Consider the following 14,017-nt stretch of genomic DNA (forward strand, 5'->3'; position numbering starts at 1 on the left):
AATATAATAAAAGTACAAATGTTTTTCAAAAATGTGTGAAACAAACATGGACACAGTTTATTTTTATGAACTTTAAACTAGATTTTAAGGATGATTTCTCATTTTTATCATCAAAGACAACTTTATTTATCAATGACCCATATATCACTTTGTGAACAGAATATTTTTTTATCGTGCATCCAATCAAAACTATTTTCGATCTAATTGGATTTCAATTTTTAAATCATTTCCAATGTCCACATTCCAGTTGGATGTCAAATTATGCAAAAAGTGTGAAAATATTATAATTTAAATATAGGAGTCTGCAAATTTCTTTTTAAAATGTTTAAAATGCAATTTCCACAAGAGTGTGAAAAGAATATTGTAAGAGAGTTTATTAAGAGAGTCCACAGGGCCAAAAGCACCCATTCAAGAAACACCAAAAAAAAAACAAAAAAAAAAAACAATTATATTTACCCTATGCTTACACAACAAAATGTTTAGTGACAAAAATACTTGAATAGGCAGATATGTACAGTAGTATTATGAAGAATACAGTGCTTTTCCATGTCCTACAGCATTTGTAACTGCAATGAAGTATGACGAATGCACAATGAACACATTACACATGGTATTTATGAGTCACCTGCAGGAGCTATTGACAGCATTGCCAACTGTTGCCTTGACAACACGTGCAGTAAACCAGTATCCCACGCACACATACTGCATCGCACAAGCGGTTAGATGCTAAATCCAGGATGTTGACTACACTAAACAGCAGGAGTTGTTGCTAGTGTTCACAACGCTTCTAAAGAATACACACCAAGAGCAGAGAGTTTGTCTTCAACTGTGAAATGTATAAACTCAAATAAACCTTCATTACATAATGAGATGATGAAGAGGCATTATGACATAATGGTGATTAAGAGATTGTAAATGAAGACTGTGATAATTGTGTCACTAGATTCAGGACAGGAGTTCTGCAGATAATCTTCTCACAGCTGTCAATACATGGACAAATTCACTAAACAGTTTATTGAGGCACTATAGCGTGCGGTATAGCAGCGCAAAATCTTGCATCTTATTCAGTATCCACGCACAATTCAGTTTAACCAGGTACTGGTGTAGTGCTGTGCCACACGTATATTAAGTCATTGTCATTTTTTTCAGCACAAACACACCCACTTTTTATGTAAATAAGGCTTCCTATATATGTACAGTATATGCATGTATTTAGTGCAATGTTCAATGAGAAAAAATGTAGGGAGGGACTTAATTTTAAGTTTAATTCATTTAACTGGACAGTGTTTTGATGATAAAATGTAATTACACTTTAAAACAGAAAAAAAAAAAAAAAAAAAACATTATTTGGAAATAAACAAATTAAGGACCGTTGGTTCACCACTCACACTACAAGCTCTAAACTGGCATGATGGTGCAAAAAAAACAAACAAACAAAAAAAAAACAGCGTAAGCAATCTATCTGGACAGCAACATGTAGTAAAAATTTGCTGCAGAACACAAGCCCTTACTCAACACTCTCTACAGTCTCTACTACTGAGCTAAAACCAAGGCAGTAGTGTGAATATTTAAACTTTAGGGTGGGTTATGGTAGGTTACACTGTCATGTTTTATTCACAAACACACTCATTACTTCTAACATGCTTCCTGTGCCAGTGCTTCTCAGCTGAAGGACCAAAATATCACCAAAAGTGTAAACACTGAGCCTCCAAGGCACTATCAAAACATTGATGTTTATATTTTGAGCGGCATGCACAGCTCCACCCACCCCTTTCTATCTCAATCTAAAGCATGAGTTTGGGGCGTGGCTACTTGTTGTAAACGATTCAACTGGGAGAATATGAACGTCCATGGCAGACGTGTTACAGAGGAAACAAAACTTAGATTCACCAAAATTCAAAGACTTGCTAAAAGACAGAAACAGAGAACGGAGTAAAACCAGAGTGAACATTTACAAGGTGGAGGACTTTGAGTGAATTTTTGGGGTCCGATTCTCGGTGTGTTGCTTCTCAACAGGTAAGCTACACTCAAGTTCATTACTGTTGAGCTTCAGATAAATTAGTAAAATACTCGGAATATGTATCGTTATGCTTACTAGTCACAAAGAACCATAATACCTCTTGTGCTGGATCCCCCACACACCAGCTGCCGTTCAATCCAGCGGTGTTATCGGACGAGCAGATTCCTCTGCAACGCTTTCTGTCCAGTGTGTATATGTTATAGTAGTATTGTTTAATACGACGTTAAATGTTTATCATCTTTTATTTAGTATTGCCTATTTGTTCACAGGGAATCAGAGAGTGCGAAAGGGTGTGATGATAATGAGGGGTGTTGGCAAATGTTGTTCGAAAACACATTTTATTTTTGAAAAAAATATAATAAAAATAAATTTTATTTGTGCCACTAATAGCGCAGAAATTACACACTTCACCTTCAAGGTCATGTTTTCATGTCTTTATGCTAGAAGGGCTGTGATTGGTTCTTGGTTGCCCATGAATAACATAAAATCACTGATTCTTGAGATAAGGGACAACACAGGTTTTAAATCTTAGTTTTTATTATTTTAACACTAAATTCATCGGAATGGATATATTTGTGGACAAAGTCTCGGCTAACGAACAAGTTTTTTTTTAAATGCTTTTCCTGAAAATGGACATTTATTCACTTGATCCATCTAACAAGAGTGTAAAGTCTTTAATTATCTAATAATAGTGTTCAGTAAAGGATTTAAAGGATAAAATAGATTCTATATATTTTTTTTTCTGTTTCACACTATTGTGTTCCGGACACTACTCCGGAATTTCTGACAGAGTTGACAAAATTGAATATTTTTCCATCTTATCCATGTGTTGTACACTGGAACTTTTTGTTTTTTTCCTCAGTTGAAGCTGCCTCTATAACCTAAACTAAAATGCCAAAATTAAGAAAATTATCTTAATGGGAATGAAGATGTTGACATGTTGAAGCCGTGACCACAGAGACTTAAACATTGTTTGTTTAAAATATAAAAAATATAATACTTACCAGACCTTGTGTCTGTCACGCCCTTTTCTGTCTCCACCACTCCAGCCATCAACTGCTCTAGTTCACCCTCACTCTAATCAGCCACACCTGTTCCCAATCACCTCATCAAGGACTCTATATAAACTCCCCTCATTCACTCTGTTTATCGAGTCTCCTCTCGTTTAAGATCACCATCCTTTAATGCGTAGTAGTAGTAGTAGTAGTAGTAGTAGTAGTAGGAGTAGGAGTAGGAGTAGGAGTAGGAGGAGGAGGAGGAGGTTGTTATTCTTCTTTGTTTAGCCTTGTTATGATTATTTTTCTTTGTTTTACCTTTTATAATGCTCAGTGTTTTCTTTGTAGTTTTGTACATAGTTTTTGTTTTGTCATTAAACACACTGCAATTGGGTTCACTCCAACTCCTGTGTTTGTCTCTCCTTCCATCTAAAGCATGACAGAAGACCTGATCGATAGAAATGTACCCAGCAGTGAGCCTTCTTTATCTGTGTCAGGGGAATCACTCTCTGGAGGAATATGTGGTGAACTTTTGTGAATTAGCCAACGAAGTGGACTTCAATGACGTGGCTCTAAAGGACCTTTTCTGGATTGGATTAAATGTGTCCGTGAAGTCTCTCATGCCTTATGGCAAAAGCCCCTAGACTCTGGACAAATATATTGATCTGGTGTTGTTGCTGAGCGGATCAGACTTCACTGTAGGAGTGATGGAGGCCAACACTCCTACAGTGGATTCCACAGCTGAGTTCCCCATTATTCCTGCCATGGTCCACGAGCCAGCGCCCATGCCTGCCACGGTCCACGAGGCAGTGCCCACACCTGCCCTCTGATGATCCTCCTGCGGCTCCGTCTGCTGCTCATACTGTGGCTCCCCCCTTCTCCTCCTGTGGCTCCGCCTCCTTAGCCATATACTGCTCTGCTTCCTGAGACTCCATTCCCTGAGCCACCTGTGGCTCTGCTTCCTGAGCTGCACACTGTTCTGCCACCTGCACCTCTGCATCCTGAGCTGCATTCGGCTCCACCCCCTGTGGCTCTGCCTCCTGTGGCTCCCCCACTTGTGGCTCCACTTCCTGAGCCTCATAATGCTCTGCACCTGCCTCCTGAGTGCAATGCAACTCCGTCCCCTGCGGCTCTGCTCCCTGAGTCTCCAGCGGCTCCACCCCCTGAGATTCCTATATGCCACTCTGCCTTGTCAGGCCCTGTTCCACAACCCAAGCCTCCTCCTAGGCTTACGGACCTCGATCCCTTCCTGGATCCCTCCCTGGCTGCCGGACCCCATTCCCACCTTTGCACCACCCTCTTGGTTTCCCCTGCCCTCCCTCGCATGGCTGGTTCTGCTGTTGTTCTGGGGCATCGGGAGCCGCCCCATGGAGGGGGAGGGTACTTTTTTTAATGGAAACTACCAGTTAAAGTTTAGTTTATATATTGTTTGATATCCTACAGATCCCTACCTTTAATTTGATATTTATATTTATGAATTTATTGCATTTTTAAACACTTTGTTTGGCAGTTTAACATTGTGACCTCTTGCTGAGGACAGGTTCAGTTACACGTCCTTCCAAATATAGAGCATGCATTTATATAACTAATTAATGTCCTGAGTATACACATTTCCATTAAACATTAAGAGGACTTTTATGTAGGGCATGTTTTGTCCCTTATCTCAAGAATCAGTGTATTATTTTATTGAAGACACCATCTTATTTTCTCAAATTTTGATTGATCAAACTGTGAGTTTCATGGCTCATGGTGGCCTGGTTTCTTTTTGTTTGTTGTTGATGAATAAAAGTCATAACCTGTCACTTCATATTTGATTTTGTACATCGGAGAAATTACAACATCTTAATTTAAATGGAAGAGGAATGCTTGAATTTTGTCACAGGAATATCAGATTGGGTTTCAGGTTGAATATAAAGGGAGTGGATTCATCATGTCACAGTTTTCATCTTTCATCTAAATCTTTCAAATAGGATAAAACTACTGATACAAAAACTTCCTTAGAAGTATTTGTAGAAGCTGAACTGGTAGAGCATCCCAAAATCATGTTTTTGCATGTTCTTTGGGAATCAAACAGATAAAATGTATATCACTGTAAGTCACATAAATTTAAACATGCCTACCAAATGCATAAATGCAAATGTAAACAATTATTTCAATATGCAGCACCACAAAAAATTCCACATTGCCATAAGTCTGTCAAACAAGTTGCAAATGTGTCCTGAGTATATGATTGTGGGAAATAGTACACTGATTTTTGCTTACTGTGTTTTTTTGACAGAGGAAAATAATCTTGGTTATGTCATTTGTACCAGTTCATTTCTTGGTTAATCTTCTTGATCACTGATGTCTGAGATTTAACTTTTTGATGTTGGCCGGATATTTTGATTATGCTGTTTATGCTAGACAGCAAAATCCTTGAGATTATGCTCTTTCCCTCCATGGAAGCTGATCCCAAATGCTAGAATTACAAAACAGCTTAGTCTCAACCTCATGTGGCACAGTTCACTAACTGACCGTCTGATGTATTTTGCACACGAAAGAGGAATGCACTTTATTTATGCAAATAAAGTTCCACCAGTGGCTACATCAGGACTAAACATGGCATGAGATGCCTCACTGTAACACACTATAAAACAACTATCACTCATTAATTACCATTAATTACCTAGACTGTGGTGGGCCGCCACAGTTTCATAATGAACCGAAAATATTTTTATACTTCTCATAATAACATAAAAGATCTTGTACGCATGCATGCTCACACACACAGACACTGGAACCACCTGGCTCTATCCGAGACACCAAGGCATTTTGAGGACACTACATCGTTTGAGGTAGGTAACGTTAACTGACGTTACAGTATCCACAGCAGCTATCCAGTAGTCAAAACACAATTTTATAATTATCAATGCAGGGCTCGACATTAACACTTGTCCGCTTGTCAGCTTGTCTGGGACAAGTGGATTTTTGAAGGGTCAAGTGAAAGAGAATTTTACTTGCCCAACCAGACAAGCAAACTGATTAAAATGTAAATAACGAAAAAATAACTGACTATATTTGTGATAGCCTAGGCCTGTCACTTATTATAAAGTTTGTATTCTTATTCTGCTGTTGAAAGTAATCCAGAACATGTAATTTTATAATTCACTAGTGATCTAGTAACAGCTGCACCCTGTTTGATTGACAGGCATGTGTGTGTGTGTGTGCTGAACATGCACATGTGTTCTGAGAATGCTCACGCTAATGCGCACCTGAACAGTCAAACACATTTCAAAATTCGGCCAAAATGCCCATCTTGGTGAGGTATTCATGTAAACACAGAGAGTGATGTCTAAAGTGAACGTAAACAGCTGAGAAAAAAACAGATTTATATTAAAATGTCGGACTTGTATGTATAAATGTAAGCTAATAGACCTGCTGCCATCTAGTTAGTGTGTCATTATAATAGTCAAACAACCAGAACAAGAAAACAAGAAAATGGGGCCTGGGTAGCTCAGTGAGTAAAGACGCTGACTACCACCCCTCGAGTTTGCGAGTTCGAATCCAGGGCGTGCTGAGTGACCCCAGCCAGGTCTCCTAGCAAACAAATTGGCCTGGTTGCTAGGGAGGGTAGAGTCACATGGGGTAACCTCCTCGTGGTCGCTATAATGTGGTTCTCGCTCTCGGTGGGGCGTGTGGTGAGTTGTGTGTGGATGCCGCGATGGATGGTGTGAAGCCTCCACACACACTATGTCTCCGCGGTAATGCGCTCAACAAGCCACGTGATAAGATGCGCAGATTGACGGTCTCAGACGTGGCGGCAACTGAGATTCGTCCTCCACCACCCAGATTGAGGCGAGTCACTATGCCACCACGAGGACTTAGAGCGCACTGGGAATTGGGCATTCCAAATGCAATTTTTTGTTCTATTATTTTTAATCCATTTCTATTCATTGCTGTTTTTTATTGTTATTTTATTACTGACTGTTTACTATTCTTGAATAATTACTTAAGAACTTGAAACCATTCTTCCATAATTAACATATTAGTTTGTTGTGGTATTGAAGCTGGTTTTGAGAATCGTCAGATTTCACTACCGACTGCTGAAATTTTGGTATTGTGATAATGTATAGCCTTTATTGTACATGGTAGATCTTGCTGCAATAACATGATGAAAAAGTAGATCTCATTCCATAGAAGTGTGAGCACCCCTGCTGTTAATGATGGCAATGGAGGCTTTCCTTTATTTGACTACCATACCAACAGCCTTCTCCCCTACCCAGTGCAGTTTACATTTCTGTCAGAGAGAATTGAGTTGATTGCATAGGTACAGTATTAGGTTGGTCATCGGTCATAATTTTAGAAAAATATACAATATAAACTTTGACATGTTACTTGAGCATGTAACTTAAATGTCCTTTTTTCTCTCCGGACAAGTAACTTTTTTACTCGGACAAGTGAATGACCAATTTACTTGTCCGGAGGACAATCACATGACAGTGCTTAATGTCGAGCCCTGGCTCAAATGTATGCTCTAGTCGAATTTGTATTTTGACCATTTGTGAACTGCGTTAAACTCTAGTAGTAAACTAAATTACTAATAGAGCACAAAATTGTTTACAAGAGCACAAAGATCTTCATAGATATCTTCATAGCCTCTTAATTTTCCTCTCAAATTTCACCAGACTGATGCATTTAACTTGAAAATGTACAAAATTTTCTTACGGGGGAGCATACCCCCAGACCCCCATAGAGGGTCCAAGGTCCACCAGCCACAGTCTCACAACATCCTGTGGGAAACACTGATCACTAATACCATATTAACCCAAAATCTACAGAAAAACATAAACATGTATGCGCCTCTGGATGCTAAATTTAAAACATGCAAAGCAATAATCTGATTTCTCCTCTCCCATCTGTCTTCACACGTTCAGAATTAGCTGCTGCCGAGGTCATCCAGCGAGCTTTCACCGCCAATCACATGTTCAGTACTCATAAATCCCTCTGAATGTCTCTGCTTTCACTGTTTATGTGTGCTAAGTATAGGAAGTGCCCATCACGATGGATATTTTTGCTGGCCAACAATCTACACAAAACTAGGAGCTTTGCTTTCTTGCAAGTGCCACAGTTACTACAGGATCTTCTAACACAACAGCTGCACTCACTGCCATGGATGCATAAAATTACATTATGTGTTTCATTTTCATATTGCCCGTTAATTTTACCCTAATTTGAGCTTGAATTACTTAATAAGTTCATTTTATGTCATAAACATAATAATCAGTAATCTAATTCCTGATATTTCCTGAAATAAGGGGGACGTCATTGTTAGATTTCCTTCCAGTCACACTGGCCCAGTTCCCGCAACAGCACACTGGCATCATGACCCAGTTTTATCTCCACTCTTTCCAAAATTAGCTGTTTTTTTAAGTCACTACAGACACAATTACAGAGGTTTACAGAAGAGTCACAACAAAGATTACTATCCATGGTTCAGTTTTAACCTCGGATATCCAAACCTTTGAGTATTGGCATAAGGTCTGGTCCACAACGCAGAAATATTATCATTAAACCGGCCACTTAGACAGTAGGAGACCGTTTGTCTGACATGTAAAGCAATATCTGCCATCAATAACTCCCATCATTTTGAACATTGTGAACACCTCGCTTACTACTGGTATTGTTCCAGAAGCTCTTAAGGTTGCAGCTATTACACCAGTCCTTAAAAAGCCTGGATCTATCAAATTACAGGCCTATCTCAATTCTTCCCTTTCTTGTTAAGGTTTTGGAACATGTCGTTGCGACACAACTATACTCACACTTGTTACTCAACAAGCTTTTTGAGCCTTTCCAATCTGGGTTTAAAAGGGACACAGTACAGAGACTGCCTTGGTTCGAGTCATGAATGACCTGCTTGTATCAGCTGACTCTGGAGCCTCTACCATCTTGGTGTTGTTATATCTGAGTGCAGCATTTGACATGGTGTGCCACTCCATTCTGCTAAATAGACATGAGAGTTGGCTTGGTATCTCTGGTACTGTGTTTAAATGGTTTAAGTCTTACCTAACTGATCGTTCCCATTTTGTTGTTTTGGGAAACAACAAATCTGACATTGGACAGGTCTGTCATGGTGTTCCTCAGGGATCTGTCTTGGGTCCTATATTGTTTAGCATTTATATGCTTCCTCTGGGGCAAATTATTAGGAATTATGGCTTAGGGTTCCACTTTTATGCTGATGATACTCAAATCTATATCAGCTCTAAGTCCGATATCAATGTTACCTCTACACTTTTTTCTGAGTGTGTGCAGGAAATAAAAATGTGGATGCACCATCATTTTTTAAAACGGAATTGTTCAAAGAAAGAGGTTCTTCTCATTGGCACACCAGCAGCTATTCACAAAGGTAGCTATTTCATGGATGATAGTATCGTAGTTCCATCTACTCATGCTCGTAACCTTGGTGTGATTTTTGATGCTCATTTGACATTAGATTCACACAATAAGAGTATCACAAAATCTGCATTCCATCATCTTAGTATCATTGCTAAAATTAGGCCTTTCCTTACATTGCTTGATGCTGAAAGGCTTATTCACGCGTTTGTTACTTCCAGGATTGATTATTGTAACGCACTATTTGTTGGTCTACCTGCTAAGTCTATCAAACGGTTACAGTATATTCAGAATTCAGCAGCACGTGTTCTCACTTCTACTCCATCACGTCAGCACATCACAGGCATGCTTTATAGTTTGCATTGGCTTCCTGTTCAGTCGCGTATTGATTTTAAAACTCTCACTCTAACTTACAATGCTGTGCATGGAATGGCCCCTTCTTAATTCTGTGACTTAGTTACCTTTTACATGCCTTCTCTTTGTTCTGCTGATTCTTTTACTCTTCAGCAGCCTCTTTGTAGACTAAAATCTATGGGTGAGAAAGCTTTTTCAGTTGCTGCACCTAGATTATGGAATGCACTTCCTCTTGCTGTTAGAGATGCTCCCACATTAGACAGTTTTAAGAAGTTGTTAAAAACCCATCTTTTTAAAATTGCTTATATAGATTGAGATGACTAGTATTTTATTGTATTGATTAGTTTTATTGTATTGTTTAGAATGATTTATTGTGTTGTACTGTATTACAGAAATTTTTTATTTTATTTGTCTTTTTTGCATCTGTCTGTAGCACTTTGGGTACTAGAAAAGCGCATTATAAATAAAATGTATTATTATTATTATTAATCAATCACAGTTCATTTTGTTTTTAACATGATGTTTATGGTGGGTTAAGCCGAAATGGATTACACCACAATAATAGAGCAGTGTGAGTGTAACTGGTGTAAAATCGTGCATGTAAATACGCTTGCTGAAAAGAAAATGCAGAAAAGGTCTATAGTCTTCGTGATCAGAATTTCTGTCCTGAAGTATAAGTACTGATTACTCAGACAACAAAGCAGAACATACATGCTTGTGGATATCTAGTTTACTTGCTACTGAGAGCCACCATGGGTTGCACAGACTGATTAAAAAAACCCTGTGTGCACCTAATCCCGGAAATCAGATTAGAGTTTATTAGATCGAGAAAATGCTTGGCAGTTTTGTGCGCAATATGCACCGGATGGATTGCGGGCGGTCTGTTGTCCCATTGTCATGCCGTCTGAGGATGAGAATTGGTCAGTTTGAACAAAAATCCTAAAATCCCATTTCTGGTAAGAGGGAAATGAAGGCCAACATAGTGACTAACAATCAGATTGAGTTTCAGAGGGTTTCTCTACATCCCTCAACTAACAGTCGTGTAATTCAGTTAAACTTGATTCAGTTATTTGAAATGCAAACACTAACGCATATTGATCCACTCTCTACAGTATCTATTTATGTCCTCATTATATATACTCAGGGCCAGCTCATTCTTTAGCCGATATAGGTGGCTGCCTAGAGCCCTGACGTGACTGGAGGTCCCGCCAATATTTCAAAATAAGTGTCCCCAAGTGTATTTAAGGCTTCTTTATAATTAGAAGTCCTGTGTTATGTACTAAGTGTTATGTCTTATGCTTGTTTTTTTTTCTTCTGGTTATTAGGGAGTATTTGGGACTGGAGTTTCACAATATACTGCATCTTGGATATATATATGGTGCAAACATTCATTGATGCTCAAGAAGGCAACATTAAACAATATGCAAACTATACTTTGTGTAAATATCTGTTATGTAGAATCTGAATGCCAGTACTAAATAAAAAAATGATCTTTATCTCTTATATTTGTATAAATTCTGAAAGGTGTATATAAAACTTACAAGACAAAAGGGGAATGCAAACTTACAGACTCTAGCCCCCAAAGAAAGTAGTTGAAGAGCCCTGCCGTATAACCCCCAAATGTGTTTATTTATTTTTAAATAAACATATGTTGTGAATAAAAGCGGTGTCCGAGTATCATTTACCAAAAAATAAATAAATAACTCTAATTGTTTTTTTCTTCCACTTCTTTCTCTTTAAAAATCAACTTTTGCAGTGGTTCTATGCAGGGTGCGAATTACACAGTGACCTTGGGGGTGGGGGCAGACTGATCTCATACTGAAAATGGAAACAGTAAGTTGGCTTTTCTTTAGCTGAAATCGGTCTTTGCTTACCAGAATGCGAAACACTGCCCCCAGTGGCCAAAGCGGTATGCGGTTTATTTCTTGTTTCAACATGGTATCCAAACCCGAGTCTCTCATGCTGCTGACGTGACGCACATCCGGTCACTCCACAATGTGGCCAATCCTAGGGTACTGGAAGTATCAGAAAAACCTGCCGACTTCTCGTGTGAACAGGTGCGCCTTTTTAGTGCATTTACTTGGTCCACTCAGGCAATGACAATGGTATAACCCATTTTAGGCATAGTCGAAAATAAAACTTAAAATCAAACAGAACTATCGAAATATATTTAGAATTAAAGCTTTCTACGATTATTTTTTAGATCCCCCAACCTCTTGTTTTGCCAAACTTCAGGGATCAAGCCTTTTTACCCTGCCCCCCATGCCAATCCTCGACACAACAGACTTTACAGTCTCCCCAGTAAGTCGATGTCATTTCTTTTCCAAGAATTAGATTTTTGGGGATAATGTCTCTTTTTTTGGCAGGTGAAAATAATCTTGGTTACGTCATTTGTTCCAACAAATACTTCTCTGCTAATCCAAAAGCATAATAAAACATATCACTCTAAAATTCGTGTGGTTGATGTTTTAGTTCCATTTCAACAGAAAAATTTGGATTCATAACATGCATAATTAATAGATATTCTAAGTGTGATCAATGTTAAATGGTTAGTAATGCAGTTAGTAAGTATACTTATAAGGTTCTAAAGTTTCATACCATGAAAAGCAATAACAAGAACATATAGTACAGATTCATTATTTTCTTATCAATTATTTTGGGGTCTTTGTACTGTAATATCTTGATTATTTAAAGACTGATGTTAAGAATTCTTTAGAATATACGCAAACAAATCACACAATGGAAAAGAGGCGAATTATCCATAAATAAAATTTGTATTCTGAGGAGCCTATTTTTTTTATTTATTTTTATTTTTTTATTTTTTTCATATTTCAATTTTAGGCCTCTTTATTTGCAGTGTCTTTAGCAGCCAAGCAGAGCTGTCCTTTTTTGGAAATGTTAATGCTTTGTAATGTTTGACATATTCCCTGGGGGATTCTATTCTCAGATTTGGGTGCCTAGTCCAAAAATGCTAGAGGATTCCTATTGGAATTTTTATCATAATTTGGAATCAATCCTAAAGGGTCCTAAAAGGAAATGTATGATTATATAACTATAGAGAAAACAAATATACATACTTCATACTTCCCAATACAACTATTATAATTCCAAGTGGTACAAAATGCCAATGTAAAGGAATACAAATAATTGTTCAGGATTTTAAAACTCCTTGTGATTTTCCTTTAACTGTCCAGTAACAAAAATCCTGTCGGAACTTCAGTTTTCCCAACAGGATCTTATTTTACTGGTTGAGGATTTCCATTCGAATTGGTTCCAGATTATGATTGATAGAAATTCCAATAGAAATCCTGTCATGCTTTAGGATTTTTGACTAGGGGTAAAAGCCAATAAAACAGACAGCTCATTTCTCAATTAAAATGTTAAGTATTTCAAACAGAAACAAGCTTATCTGTTTTTGTCCAGTTTGTTATATAGTTTCTAAACAGGGTTTTAAATCACATGACAAGTTCATGTTGACTCGTCAACGCTCTATAAAGGCCATGTGACAGAATTGCATAGGTATGCCTAAAGTTCACCTTATGTAATTGCCATGCATTAAAGTATGAGGCATGAACATCAAAGATCCTATGTATTTGCACTGTATGCTCTGTGATGCACTGGCAGCGATCAATGCACACGCACGGCCTGCCAGCGCGAGATCATACGCCTCCTAAAGCGCAGGCCAAGCTCACCAATTCCCATTGATATATCCATAGAAAAACACAATATCAATCGGGAACCTAATCATGATCATACAGTGTTGCCTTCTTTATTTGCGTATTCTCATCTCAGCTGTTTCTTCACATATGCATTAAATCCAAGCGTGCCTTGGAGAGGCTACTATAAATCTATCCAGACGCTCTCGGCATCGCTATCTCCCAGACAGCGCGTAAAGACGGTTCATATGGTAACGAATCAAACAACCCGAACAAAAAGCAATGCTTACCTAGAAAACAATCCTTAGCGATATGCCACGGCCTATAAACCCCAAATCCGCAATCATGGTCCTACATATTTCTCGGCGCGATCTCTCAGCATCAGCAGCCGTACAATGAAACGACAAGCTCCGATGATGCTGCGTAATCCCGCCCTCCTCCTCCTCCTGCTGCTGTCTGAATGATGCTGCGTAACCCCGCCCTCCTCCTCCTCCTGCTGTCTGAATGATGCTGCGTAACCCCGCCCTCCTCTTCCTCCTGCTGTCGGAATGACCTCATCACATTTACACACTGCAGTCAGTGTAGATAGATAGATAGATAGATAGATAGATGCCTCCATCCCA

General features: G+C 38.6%; 1 protein-coding gene across 1 annotated transcript in view; it reads right to left on the reverse strand.

The window, feature by feature from the left end:
* Window positions 1-13,807, reverse strand: part of LOC127430652 (janus kinase and microtubule-interacting protein 2-like) — a 63,308-nt gene extending 49,501 nt beyond the window's left edge. Inside the window, exon 1 of the mRNA XM_051680579.1 lies at window positions 13,685-13,807. The gene's annotated coding sequence lies outside the window, so the exon portion shown is untranslated. The remainder of the gene's footprint in view (window positions 1-13,684) is intronic.
* Window positions 13,808-14,017: the final 210 nt, after the last annotated feature.

Source organism: Myxocyprinus asiaticus, chromosome 40, assembly GCF_019703515.2.
Source record: "Myxocyprinus asiaticus isolate MX2 ecotype Aquarium Trade chromosome 40, UBuf_Myxa_2, whole genome shotgun sequence".
Taxonomy (NCBI): Eukaryota; Metazoa; Chordata; class Actinopteri; order Cypriniformes; family Catostomidae; genus Myxocyprinus; species Myxocyprinus asiaticus.